At 40.5% G+C, this 13,372-nt stretch overlaps 1 protein-coding gene across 1 annotated transcript in view; it reads left to right on the forward strand.

Moving 5' to 3' along the window:
* Positions 1-12,240, forward strand: part of LOC103017232 (V-type proton ATPase subunit S1-like protein) — a 43,447-nt gene extending 31,207 nt beyond the window's left edge. Inside the window, 6 exon segments of the mRNA XM_057540353.1 lie at positions 1,502-1,594; positions 2,316-2,407; positions 3,906-4,105; positions 5,579-5,742; positions 10,807-10,898; positions 11,466-12,240. The gene's annotated coding sequence lies outside the window, so the exon portion shown is untranslated.
* Positions 12,241-13,372: the final 1,132 nt, after the last annotated feature.

Raw genomic sequence — 13,372 nt, forward strand, 5'->3', positions numbered from 1 at the left:
GAGAAAATTGGTGGAACAAGGTCCTCTGTGTTATAGATTTTCTTCTGGGGATGGGGTGGAGAAGGTACTTGTGCTTCCTCAGTGGAGACACATAGAAGGAACAACTTTCTGGGGAGAATACTGAACAGTTGTCCCTTCTGTCTCTATCCCTGCTTGTGCTTTTCATGACCTCACCTTTAAGAGTTAGACGGTAATGAAATGAACAGATCCAGTTTTCCTGTAACTCTTTGGGACAATCTGTCTTTATTTCAGATTCCTCTTTTTATGATAGAACTTGCAATGTTTGCTATATGATACTTTCAGTTACTGAGATGAGATCAACAACATTTTATAAGGACCAAAAGAGCAAAACCCCTAGTTCCAAATAAATGGAATTTAAAATGTGGTTTGGACCTTCTGATATTTTATGAAGGAAAAATAGGACAAATGTTGGTAGTCAAATTTAGTTGTTCTAATGTTTATTATTTTGTAACACATGTAACCCTGATGGTGGCCACCTGGATGTCCCCAAACCCTCTGGAGTCATCCTTCAGTTTACTCTCCTAATAAAGTGGCTTGAGTCTCCTTAATATGAGAAATAAGTCTGTTCCCCAAGTTAGCTGAGAATTCAGCAGGAGGGTGGATTGGTGGCATGAGCAGTAGTGACTTGTATTCTTGTTGTTTCTTCTAGTTCTGATTTCTTGCCTGTCTTGATTTTCAGACACCCCCTCGGTGGCCTCACCTTCTCCCATTGCTCTCAGTTCCTGGAGCTGCTGTCTGACATTGACACGAGTGTCACAGACTTTTACTGAAAGTTAGGGAATAATATATAGTGTAGCTCTTAAAGAAAAGAGCCTTTCTCCCTCTTCAGAATTCTTTCTTTTTAACCTACCTGGATTAAACTGCAGTCAGGTTTAAAATAATAACATCTCTTCATCTATTGACCCATCTCTCTCTCTCTTTCCTTTATCCATCCATCTGGTACATATGTAAGATGAATGTGGTTTTACAGTGTTAAAAAAACTTGAAAGATGTTTTAAAAGTCTGTATGTTTAGGCTGTAAAAGATGCATACTAGCTCTTCAAAAGTTATCACAGAAAAGCTTAGGAAATATGAAGCAAAGAAATTTTTGTGTTCTTAGTAAAATACTTAACTGTAGAATGCATATTATCACAGTTTTTAAGAAGCTAAATTTTATTTCCAACCCTATTACAGTGATAAAGTGTTCATTTTTATCCAGCAATGGCATTCTGAGCAAAACTCATCTCTGGCCTTAAGAGTTTGTTGTCACATTTATGTGAAGCATTGGATTTAGAAACCTACTCAGTAGTCTCAGTTCTTCTCCTTAAACAAGGCATACTCTTGTTCCTACTTCAATGAATCATTTCAGTGAGATCTGAAAATCTCTTCATGTGTTACAAATTTTTCTGCTTTTTGGAGGATCCAAGGTCCAGGAGATTATGCTGGTGGAGATTTGGATTAAATGTTCTAACCTTAATTAGTCTTTCCCCCCTTTCTGCAGCTCCTGTGCCCTCGATTCCATCCCTCTTCCTGCTGAGGATGTGCATGTTCCCAAGACTGAGCCTGATTTTCCAGTACAGCCCTCCTTCTTACGGTGATGTTTTCCTTAGTGCAGACTGAAATGAGTTCACTTCATGTTTAAATGCCTTGTGGTTAGAACTCAGGACTTGCCAGCCTTCTCCACGTGTTTGCAGCTTGCATCTATTTCACCCTGCAGCTGCAAAAGGGTTTCCTGATTTGGTTTCCGGGAGATCAATTCTGAACTGACCTCGAGTGCAGGAAGACCTCTGCAGGGACAGAGGCAGATTTTGAAGCGCTATTTAGAAGACCCTCTTTAGGAAAATGAATATAAAATTATAAATATAAATTAGGCATAAAGGTGATTATCTATTTAGAAAGAGAAAACTAATAACAAAAATTTTAAAAGTTGACTGAGTTTGAAATAGTTTATTTTCACAACTTTTTCAAAAACATACTTTCATGAGAATGTAATGCTAGGGACCCTTCCAGGGCCATGGAAGAGACCTGTATAAATTGTGTGTGTGTGTGTGTGTATGGGATTTTTACAGAGATTTGACATTATACACAACTGTGGATGCTGGTTAAATAGTCTCTTTGGGCCTGTTGTCTTCATGTCAGATGCTAAAACTTAAAGTCTGCATAGCAAACAATTGGGAAGGGAAGATGGATGTAAAGTGGGGGAGAGCAAGGACAAGCTAGAATCCACGAAGAGGAGCCAGGATCATGAGAATGAACTGGGACCTGTGTCAGTTTTCACTGCCTTCATCTTTATAAAATAGTGCCCTTTTTTACAGAGCTAAACAAATGTCTCAGGAAGATGTTGAAGGAGGATCCCAGGAGAAGGTGGAGCAGCTGCAGGCCTGGGTGCTGCCCTGTGGCCAACAAGGTAAACCAGCAGATCAATGATAATGTGCTTGAGCTACAAATGTACCTGACTCCACCTTTTGAAGGTTAAATATAATATGGCTGCTGCTTCACTTCCACCTTCTAAATCTCATGCACATAGGTCTCTCAAATATGGTTCACCCTAACCAGAAACATACAGGGAAGTGAATGCTAGGAAACATGGTTCAGCCTAAGTATACTGATGTATTACAAAACCACCACAGTCTGCCCATTGTCACTTTGCCACCCATATACATCTCTGTAAACTATACTTATTTTAAAAATAAATACATTAACAAAGTCATACTTCTGCCTAACCTGATACAACTACCCTATGTACAACTGAAAATATGCTAACCCTTTCCCCCCTAAGTGGATACTAATTCCCTTTTGTGTTTTTGATCATGTTCATTCTTCTCTTAAGTTATTCAAACTCCCCCTTTGTTATCCTGTAACTTAAATACTGAGATATAAGGTTAACAATTATCCATATATCTTATGTTAGTTGCTCAGGAAATGGGAGTAGGAAAGAAAATTAAAGTATTTGTTTAGTGTATAGTATTTTGATGTGATACATTCATATCAAAATAAGGAAGAAATACAACTACCATACTTCTCATTTCTGCAGTTAGTTACATGGTCTAGCTGGTATTTATAACTGCCTTCTTCTGCTAGTTGGAGTTCCTCTCCTGGTGAGGTAACCTAAACATTTATTCCTGAAGTTTCTGGACCATTAGTAGTCTTGCATGAATTGACTTGTTTTGGTTTTCCATTGACTTTAATCACATAACAAAGGACTGCTGAAAGGCTCTCCCAGGGTTTCCCTCTGCCCCCACTGTGCAGTAGCAATCCAATTTCCTCTTGATAGTGAGGATCAATCACCGGGATGATCTAAGCAATCCAGGATTTCCATACTATTGGCATTTTGGGCTAGATAATTCTTTGTTGTAGTGGGCTGTCCTGTGCATTGTATAATGTTTAGCCGCATCCTTGACCTCTAACCACCAGGTACTAGTTCACTCTCCTGCAATTATCACAACAACAACAAAAAATGTCTCTAGACGTTACAAATGTCCTCTGGACAAAATTGCCCCCAGTAACCCTTTTCTTTTGCCAGTTGATTCATAGACATAAGTACCCCAAAGTGGCTATGTGATAGTCTCAGTTTCCAGTTAATGGAATCACTGGTTTGTCTCTTGCTGAAAGCATTGCTCTTTGGGGAACTACAGCCTCCAAATCAGCGGAGCCTAAAGTTGCAGGGATGGAAAGCAAACACTTTGTTAGTGAATCACTAGAGGTATTAGTGAGAGCTGCTATTCCTATTTCTATTCCTTGATTCCTAGATTCATGAATCCTGGTTATGGGAGAAACTGGACTGTACATTTGTTGTCAGGTTATATACTACCTCCTGGTCCATATTGCCATAGCTTTGAAAGGTACTGTCAACTATCTGGCACTATAACTGAGTGTTCAAAAAGCCATTCCGTTGTTCTATCAAGTCAGCTACTTCAGGATGATGGGCATCATGGGAAGACCAGTGAATTCCATGGGGATGGGCCCATTGGCTGCACTTCGTTTGCTGTGAAATGCTTGGCTGGAAGCAATGCTGTATTATACCATGACGGTGGATAAGGCATTCTGTAAGGCCACAGACAATGGCAGAAGCACTGTGGGCAGGGAAGAGAAATCCATGCCTATGGTAAGTGCTTATCCAGTGAGAACAAAGTGCAGCTCCTTTCATGACAGAAGTGGTAATGTAGTCAGTCCACCATCAAGTATCTGGCTGATTGTCCCTAGGGAATGGGGCCATTTTAGGGGCTCAGTTTTGGTCTCTGCTGCTGGCAGATTGAGTACTCAGCAGTGCTGTATCCAGATAAGCCTTGATGAGTAGAAGTCCATTTTACTAGGTTCATGCATTACCTCTATCCCTGCCAATATGGCCATTATATTTGAGCCCATTTGACAGTAACAGAAGTAGATGGAGAAAGAAGTTCACCGACAGCCCCAGAATATCTCATCCTATCCACTCAACTATTAAAATCCCTCTCTGTTGAGGTCACACTTTGGTGAGCATACACATGGGACACAAAACATTTTGCATTCTGTGCCCATTTAGAGATGTTTATCCAATACTTCTCCAGATCTTCATGTTACCAATTTTCCAATTGTGTTTCATCTAATTCCTTGACCACCCAGCCAGACCATTAACCATACCTCAAGAATTACTGTAGGCACATACCTCTGGTTATTGTTCCTACCAGGAAAAATGAACAGCCAGGTACATCACTCAAAGTTCTGTCTACAGGGAAGATTTCCCTTTACCACTGTTCATGAAGGCCATCCCAGCATAGGGCTATAGTGCTATAGCCACCCACTTTCAGGTTCTGCCTGCATATATTAAGTAGAACCATCTGTAAACCAAGCCTGAGTTTTTTCTTTCTTAGTTAACTGTTCATAGAGAACGCCCCACAAGGCCATAGGTGTGGGTTGAGAGAGAGAAGGCAGTTATCAGGAGTGGGGGCATGGGCATCTCGGCAACTTTCTCATGCAGCTGACTTGTGCCTTCAAGACCTTCTTGAGCCTGCTTTCTATATACCACTTTTACTTGATGGAATGCCGCAGCTGTACATGCCTAGCTTTATAGGCTTGGTGAGTCAGACTGTCTACTTCATGATGGGTGCCTCAGGTCACATGGTAACTTGGTGGCCCATGGTCAGGTGTTCAGGTCTACTAAGGTCAAGTAGAAAGCCAAAAGCTGTTTCTCAAAAGGAGAGTAGTTATTTGCACAGGATAGCGTGGTTCTGCTTCAAAATCCTAAGGGTCTTCATTGTGATTCACTAAGAGCAGCCTGCCATAGGCTTCATAAAACATCCTTATCCATCACTGACACTTCAAGCTGACTCCTTATGCACAATCTCCCAGGATTTCAGCTTTTGTTTCTCATTACTCCTAATTATACTTACTTCTAGGGGAAAGATATGTAATCCCTAAACTCTTGGTGTGTGTGTTTGATATGGACCCTGTGGTGAACAGAATAATGCCCCTCCCACAAAGTTGTCCATGTCTGAACCCCTGGAATCTGTGAATGTGTTAGCTTTCGTGGCAAAGGGACTTTGCAGATGTGATTAAGTTAAGGGTCTTGAGATGGGGAACTTAACTCTCTTTTATCCAGGTGGACCCAATGTAACTGCCAAAGTTCTTATAAGAGAAAGAGGGAGACAGGAGAGAGACAATCAGAGAGTAGGATGTGGATGTGACAACGGAAGTGGAGGCTGGAGTGATACAAGGAAGGAGCCATGAACCAAAGAATGCAGGTGGCCTTAAGAAGTGGAAAAGGTAAGGAAATAAATTCTCCTGTAGAGGCTCCAGAAGGAATACAACCCTGCTGTCACCTTGATTTTAGGACTTCTGACCTCCAGAACTATAAGATAATAAATTTGAGTTTTAAGCCACTAAGTCTGTGGTGATTTGTCACAGTGGCAGTAGGAGATCTTGACATGAAACTAGACCCAAAAGGAAACGCCAGGTGTCTGGGTAGAGTCCTCTCCCTCCCTGTGCACTCCTCCTTCCCTTCCCGGTCTCCATCATTCTCCACAAGACTGGCTCCAGGCAAACTATTGAAGGACACAAAGTCATTGCAAGACTCTTCTTTCTACCCCTTCTGTGCCCTGTGTCTTTATGTAAACCCCTGGCTACCTGAGGTTCCTGAGTTCTTCCTCTGTCTCATCAACTTTTTTTCATCAAGCCTTCCTTTTAAATTCTTCTTTTGCTCAGGATTTGAACTCTAATAGAAAAATGATAAATTGTTAATGAATCCGTGACTTCTATTTTCAAATATATCTGAAACACATTTATATTTCTATAGTGGTTTCTTGCAGACTCTAAGTCACAGAAAGAGTTACTCTAACGATGAAAAATTTCAGTTTTGAGGCAAGCTAATCCTGGGAAATTTGGAGTCTTTCAAATTACTTCAGGTAAATGCCAGTCTACATGCAGGGCATTTTCTGACTGCTTATTGCTTATCCCCAAGTGTCCATTAATGTTTCCTATTGTTGTGTCTGGAAAATCATAAAATTTTCAAAGGTTTTTGCTGTTCATGTACAAACTTGCATTTGGGATGTTATTTAGGATCCACAGCTCACTGAAGTAACTAAGTTCTCTTATCTTGTCTGGTTTGTTTTGCTATTAGGTTCTGTTAGATGTGACAGTAAGACATTTTCTGCTGCTCCATCCTCTGTGTCACTCAAATCATTGTTGCTGGTCTCCTTGGTACTGGTAGCCTGGATGAGTAGAGTTTGTGTTAGTGGCTCTGGAAAGACTGTGAGTCCATGCAAGAATGGGAGAGGTGCTTAAGGAAGATGAACTCTTCCATCTTTGTAGCCAAGGAATGTCAATTGAAATAGCACACCAAAGAGATACTGTTTTTTATACTTTGATTTTCTTTTTTTATCCCGGCTTTATTGATATATAATTGACATATAGTACTTTGTAAGTTTAGAGTGTACAACCTATTGATTCGATACACTTACATATTGCAAAATGATTACCACCATAGTGTTAGCTAACACCTTTGTAGTGTAGCATAATTACCATATCTTTTTTGTGGTGAGATCATTGAAGATACAATCACTTAACAACTTTCAAGTATACAATACAGTATTATTAGTTATAATAAACATGTACATTAGATCCCCAGAACTTATTCATCTTATAACTGGAAGTTTATAGTTAAAGAGATACTTTTTTTTTTTATTTTGGTGCTGGCATTTTATTTTTATTTTTAAAATTTATTTATTTATGTATTTATTTATTTATTTATGGCTGCATTGGGTCTTTGTTGCTGCGTGTGGGCTTTCTCTAGTTGCAGCGAGCAGGGGCTACTCTTCGTTGTGGTGCGCAGGCTTATCATTGCCATGGCTTCTCTTGTTGCAGAGTACGGGCTCTAGGCACGTGGGCTTCAGTAGTTGTGGCACGTGGGCTCAGTAGTTGGAGCACACGGCCTCAGTAGTTGTGGCTCGCGGACTCTAGAGCGCAGGCTCAGTAGTTGTGGTGCACAGGCTTAGTCGCTCCATGTGACATCTTCCCGGACCAAGGCTCAAACCCGTGTCCCCTGTATTGGCAGGCGGATTCTTAACCACTGCACCACCATAGAAGTCCCTAAAGAGATACTTTTAAATTGCCATGGTCACAATGCACCATCTCCACCCTGACACAGTTTGCAATGCTGTTCTTTGGATAGAGTCTTCTCTTAGACTATTAAAACCAGCTGTCTTAGGCTTTCCAGATTCTAGGCTTCAGTCTTGCAACCATCCCAGTCCGCGGTTCGGCTTTGTGAGCCCATGCCCTGATTTTGGTCTTCTGTGTCCTATGACTCTGTATATGACAGGAGGAAGCCAGTAGGGAAATGGAAAATAGCTTTTCTTCTGGGGCCTTAGAGCAGAGATGGACTAAGCACCATTCCACATCTCTTTTGTTAATAGACCCTACCCTAGGCCTGGGAGGCCACCTGTGGTGGACTTTTTGCAAAATGGCCACTATTATTCCCCTCTCTTTATCTGCATCCCTTGTGATATAACTGTGCAGTTGCTTACCTTAAGAGGTGGAGTATATTTCCCCAGCATTTGAATCTGGGCTAGCCTGATGATTTGTTTTGGAATGCAGCAGAAGTGTTGCTGGGTCGATTCTGAGCCTAAGGATCCACCTGTTCTCCTGGAACACTGCTCAGCTGCCAAGTAAATAATCAAAGGGGCAAAGCTTGCTAGAGGGCGAGAGACCATCTGGAAGAGAGAGGAGCCATCTGAGCAGAGGTCAGCCTAGACTAGCCAGTGTCGAGCTGACCACAGATGCCTAGTGACCCTGGCTGAGACCTGAAGAACTGCCAAGCTGAAGTTAGCCTAATTGCCCACCTGCAGAATTATGGCTAAAAATTGGTTGTTTTCAGTCACTATGGCTTGGAGTGGTTTGTTATGCAGCCAAAGTTTATTGATTTGTCATCAAGGTTAGAAGCATTTCCAAATTACAAGTTACATCCACTGCTGAATTATCACACCTGCCACATAAGAGGAAAGAAAAGGCAAAGGATGAACCATATATGGAAGAGAAGAGATATAAAAGGAGGACTATATAGGCAGGTTGCTATTACTCTCAGGTAGTTCTGATTATAATCCAGTTTCTTCTCCCACTAAATGGATCACTTTACAATTCAACTGGAATCTTTTGTTTACAAGACTCAGAAACTCCCCCACACTGGCTTAAGTAAAGGAAAATTAGTCTCAGGGGTATCTCATGGATCCCAAGACCCAGCTAGGTCTTCTTGAGTGACTGGTCCTAGAACTGGAATATAGTTTGGATACAAGAGAGCTACTTTCTCTGCCTTGTTTTTTCCACCTCTTTCTCAAGATCTCTCATCACTTCTGTATGTTTGCTTCACTTTTTCTCTCTTCAGTTCTCTGCTTGCACATAGCTTCATTGTGCCCATTCCAAAATAGCAGGCTCAGACTCCAGTCCTCAGGACCTTCTAGCTCACCTTCCATAAATTCAAATTCCCATTCAGAGAGAGTCCTATTTGGTCCACTGTGGACCATTCAGTTGTGCTTGAGTGGTGGTTGGCAAGGCCAATAAAGATACCCCTTTTTTTTTGCCTTTTAAAAAAAAATTTTTTTTTAAATTATTTTTTTAACATCTTTATTGGAGTATAATTGCTTTGCAATGGTGTGTTAGTTTCTGCTTTATAACAAAGTGAATCAGCTATACATATACATATACATATATCCCCATATCTCCTCCCTCTTGCGTTCTCCCTCCCATCCTCCCTATCCCACCCCTCTAGATGGTCACAAAGCACTGAGCTGATCTCCCTGTGCTATGAGGCTGCTTCCCACTCTTTTGACATTGGGCAGGTATCTTTTGTAAGAACCAGAGGACTGCATTAATATTCTTAATCTCTACTACTGGCAGGAACTACACCTTACTTTCTGGAACTCCTTTTTTACCAAGTTACCAAATAGATTTTTACCTTTGCTTTCCAGTGGAGGATCAACTTCTGCGTCCTTCCATTGGAGGAATATGAATGACAATAATCAGCAATTTCCTTTCCTGATCAGGCTGGGGCAGGGATTGGAAAGTCTTTCTTAGCCCTGAGTCCTGCCTCATATGTCTTTATGATGCTCCTGGTGTCCCAAGACTCAGGACTTCCAGCCTCTCCTTCCTATGAAGCTAGCTTCCAGTGTCCTTAACATTCTATTCAGCATCTGGGTCTGTTTTCCTTTTTTAAAAAAATTGTGTTTTGTTTTGTTTTATTTTACAATAGTCAAAATCTAGAAGCCTGCTGATCGAGACACTCTCTAATAGCAATTTATAGTTATATGGATTTTATGGAATAGAAAATTTTCAAAAATAAATCTAGGTACTGACATATGGTTACCAGGTCTATATTTTGCCACAGAAAGCCATTACAAGCTCCCATATCCAATCATCATCATTTAATGTTAGATTGAAACCAAGGAAATTGCCATTTTTGTAGGTCAAAAACAGTTGAATATTGGCAATTTCCTGTGGTTCAATGTAATATATTGAAGCATATTTTAACTTGAGAACTGTAGGAAGGATATACTCTTATAATAAAGAACTGACCTTTACAGTGAGTTTATTTAACTTTATGAAAAATGCGCTACACTTTCCTTAATTTTCTTATTTCATCATGAACCATGAACACTTTATAATGGTCTGGCACTAGTTTTTGATGTGTCCTTTTTTTAAACACAGGTCTGGGGAAACACATCTGCGTGATCCTCTCAGGATCACTCTCATTCCTAAGAATGCTTTTTTCCTAGCCTCCAAGGCAAGATTCTGGCCTTCCCTTGATTCAAAGTCATTTTCAAAGAGCAGTCCTCTTCTCTCTGAGGCCCTCTCAGACTGTTGTTGGGTGAATCCTTCACTTGCACCAAACTTGGGTATTTAGGGGACATGTTTTCAGCACTCAGTTCATTGTCACATTCCCCCTCATGAAGAACATGGTTACATTTACAAAAGGAGCCTCAGTAACCTCCCATGATTCCGCAATGAAATATGCAAACCAGTTTTTCTATCAACCATGAGTTAAAGATCTTCCCTTTGGATTGTGTTTCTTGCACAACTTTTCTATCTCAGACAACTCCCCCATCACCCTCTATTTCCTACCCAAGGGATCTTCATCTCTTACAAGCAAGATCCAGACAGATTGTATGACAAACTGGCTTTGGTTATTAAAAACATCTTTTTAGCTCTTGGCACAATAAGCAAAACCACCCCTGATGAAAAGAAAGTCTCTCTCTACCATATGGTTCTTGAAAGAAGTACAATTTTCTGAATTTACTGTACATGTGAAAACAATAAACAATTTGCATTTCTTTCTTTTTCTAGTAACTCAAACTCTAACCTGAGGGTTTTTAAAGAATGGATTTTGTAATTTCAACATTGTACCACTTTCTGAAATATTACTGATTCTCAGCAAAGTAACTAAGCCTTAGCCAAATGTTTCAGTTTATCTCTCTTTTTTTTGTGAATCTGTAAATGCGTCAGAAAAACGTTTACTGTAATGTTAGAATGTGCATGTGTTGGCATTAAAACTGTGGTTTTGTCCCTACGGGGAATCAAATGGAAGCAAAATTACAGTTAATTCCTGGTATCTATGGTAATGGGGAACAGACAGAGTTTGTACCAGTAATATTTGAAAAATTTATTTTAGAAATTAGGTTGAACCTTGTCCTACACTAAACCTTTTGCCAGAGATCCACAAGTAGTCAAGTTGTTCTTTACCCTCCTCCTGGTTCACCAGACTCTGGGGTAGAGAAATGGCCAGCAGGAAAGAAGGGTAGGATCAAAAAACTTATTCACAAATCTCATGATCATTAGATTTTTCTCAGCATGTTGACTATAGCTCGTTTGTGGGAAAAGGAAACTACTCTATAGGAAAAGAGGATGACAGTCTTCCTGTTCCTTTAGTAAGGTGTCTTGTCTTTCCTTATGATTTAAGAGATAATCATACACCGAAACTCATGTTACCTCCTTTCCAAATTCAGTTTTCAGTTTGTAACTGCAAAAAAGAAGTAAAAGGATTTTAGAGAATTCTGAAGCCTCTTTGAAGCTATTTTCTCAAAAAGGGAAGATTTGAAATATAGCTGAATGGGAAGGAAGAATGCTACCACAGAGCCTTCTACATCTAGCCAGTAGCCTGCAAGAGAAAGGATTTATTTTATCTGGTTCAGTCTCTGACTATTTGGGAGAAGGAGATGATATATAAACTCTTTATGGCCTCCTGGCTCCCACAAGGGTTTTCAATAGACTGGAGGGGCAGGGTCTCACTTACTCTGGATCTGGAGTGTTCCTTGAATGCAAAAGCTCATACACTTGTAGGGACAAGAGTACATTGCATTTGTGGTGTCCAGATGTAATGCTCTAATGATGTAAACCACTAATTTGTTCTGGAACTATTGTTGCTGGAACTATTATTGTTATCCGTTGAAGAAGACTTGGAAAATGACTTCCAGTTTTAAAAAGTCCTGGAGGACTTTCCTGGTGGCACAGTGGTTAAGAATCTGCCTGCCAATGCAGGGGACACGGGTTCGATCCCTGGTCCAGGAAGACCCCATATGCCGCGGAGCAACTAAGCCCATGCACCACAACTACTGAGCCTGCGTTCTAGAGCCCATGAGCCACAACTACTGAAGCCTGCGTGCCACAACTATTGAAGCCCATGCTCCGTAACAAGAGAAGCCACCCCAATGAGAAGCCTGCGCACCACAACGAAGTGTAGCCCCCGCTCGCCGCAACTAGAGAAAGCCCGTGCGCAGCAACAAAGACCCAATGCAGCCAAAAATAAATAAAAATAAAATAAATGAATTGTTAAATAAATAAATAAAAAGTCCTGTAGAATTTTGTAACTCACTGCTATTCATAGTGGTAATCCTTACACAACTCTGCAAAAGCTGTGTGTGTGTGTGTGTGTGTGTGTGTGTGTGTGTGTATGATTATGGTATGGTTAGGGATAAGGGAAACCTTAATTAACTACACTAGAAACTCAAAATACAAATGAAATGATGGTTTTAAATACGCCTGGATATCATAATTAGTCCCAGATGGTTCCTTTGTAGTCAGGAGAGTTCTCCCAAACAGCTACATTTCTTTGTTTGAATGTCAAAATAGAAATTGAATTAGACCCCTGCACTCTGTCCTCACACTCACCGCTTTTTGGGGGTTTTGCTGCATAGACTTTGGGAGATGTCCATTGAGACAAAGAGATTGTGTCCTCCATAATATATTCTTTAGAAGGCAGCAGATGTTCTCTGAACCAACTTTTACAATCTCAGAACCAAGGGTTTCTCTTTCCTACTGGTTTTCTGTATCTGCTTTTGGAGATGGAAAACATTTTCTGTTTCTATGGTTCATCTGTTCAGTAGACTCACTGCCCTGGGGGAACAGGCCTCATAGGCCTCAGGGTATCAACTCCATTTGCTGTAGGAAACCAGATTTATCATCAGATAGGGAGCTCTGATTCCCATGGAGAATAGTCAGGCAGAGCAGGGAGAGGTGTCTTTAAGCAAATACTGTTTGCCATGGAAAACCAGGGAAAATCAAACCAAAGAAAACACACAGCTGATGCCAAAGAGGGTGTTGTCTTTAGTTATTTCCAAGAGACATCAGTTGTTCCTTGATATCTCTAATAGAAAACTTGTCAGAATAAGTAAATGTATTTCCAGTTCTGTCCTACTAACAAGTTTTGCCAATTAAATTAATTGGTTGCAGTCATCAGTAAGGAAAATGTAGACACACCCAGTCTTTTCCTATAAACGATTCCCCCAAATCTGCATTTATTTGTTTTTGGGATTCAAGGTTCCTTTTGAAAATCTTCAAAATATTTCCCTTTGAAGTGGATGGATTAACACACTCAGTCTGTTTCTTCCTCACTGAGAGAAGACTAAGTTAATGA

The sequence above is a fragment of the Balaenoptera acutorostrata genome, chromosome 2 (genome assembly GCF_949987535.1).
Source record: "Balaenoptera acutorostrata chromosome 2, mBalAcu1.1, whole genome shotgun sequence".
Classification (NCBI taxonomy): Eukaryota; Metazoa; Chordata; class Mammalia; order Artiodactyla; family Balaenopteridae; genus Balaenoptera; species Balaenoptera acutorostrata.